The 1,069-nt window shown below is 61.3% G+C and overlaps 1 non-coding gene across 1 annotated transcript; it reads left to right on the forward strand.

The window, feature by feature from the left end:
* Positions 1-36: 36 nt before the first annotated feature.
* Positions 37-118, forward strand: TRNAL-AAG. The gene has a single exon. It is a non-coding gene; the product is annotated as a tRNA-Leu (tRNA).
* Positions 119-1,069: the final 951 nt, after the last annotated feature.

Raw genomic sequence — 1,069 nt, forward strand, 5'->3', positions numbered from 1 at the left:
CCCCCCCGGGCATCCCCTCCCCCTCCCCGCCCCGGGGGTAGCGTGGCCGAGCGGTCCAAGGCGCTGGATTAAGGCTCCAGTCCCTTCGGGGGCGTGGGTTCGAATCCCACCGCTGCCAGCGGAATTTTGGGCACAGCTGGGGTGGGGCACCACATCTGGATGCCCCCCCCCGCCCATTTTTGGGGTTTATCCCGGGGAAAAACTGGGGCTCGGCATCACCACAAAGGGAGGATTTCACCCCAATCCCGCCCCGGGGTGGGTTTTTGGGGAAGGGGAGCCCCCTTCCATGGGGGTCCCACATTCCCCCCACCCCCGAGCCATCAAATCATGACCCTGCTGCTTTCCTAAAATCCCAATTCCGCTTTATTTCACCTCATTTTGGAGCAGGGGGGAATTGGGGGAGGAAAGGTGGGTTTGGGAAACGCTGAACCCCAAAAAAACCAGGACCCAGATGGATCCAGAGCCCCCGGGGGAGCTGAGACCCCCCCCCAGCTCCAGGACCCCCGCCGCGGACGCTGGAGCGGTTTTGGTGGTGGGAAGCTAAAAAAACACTTTTTATCCTCGAAAAGTGGAGTTGGATGTACAGGAGAATCTTCATCCCAGGGATTCCGCCGGCCCCTGGGGTGGGCACCCAAAATTTGTCCATCAGCCCCTGGGGTGGGCACCCAAAATTTGTCCATCAGCCCCTGGGGGTCAGCACCCAAAATTTGTCCATCAGTCCCTGGGGTGGCACCCAAAATTTGTCCATCAATCCCTGGGGTGGGCACCCAAAATTTGTCCATCAGTCCCTGGGGTGGGCACCCAAAATTTGTCCATCAGTCCCTGAGGGTCAGCACCCAAAATTTGTCCATCAGTCCCTGAGGGTCAGCACCCAAATCCCCCCAATCCCTGGGGGTCCCCACCCGAACCCCTCCAATCCTGGGGGTCCACTCCCAAATCCCCGGGGGTCCACACCCAAATCTCCCAATCCTGGAGATCCACACCCCAATCCCCCACTCCCGGGGGTCCCCACCAGAACCCCTCCAATCCTGGGGATCCCTACCCCATCCCCCCCACTCCCGGGGCTCCC

This window comes from Onychostruthus taczanowskii, unplaced genomic scaffold (genome assembly GCF_017590055.1).
Source record: "Onychostruthus taczanowskii isolate IOZ18803 unplaced genomic scaffold, ASM1759005v1 scaffold3018, whole genome shotgun sequence".
Classification (NCBI taxonomy): domain Eukaryota; kingdom Metazoa; phylum Chordata; class Aves; order Passeriformes; family Passeridae; genus Onychostruthus; species Onychostruthus taczanowskii.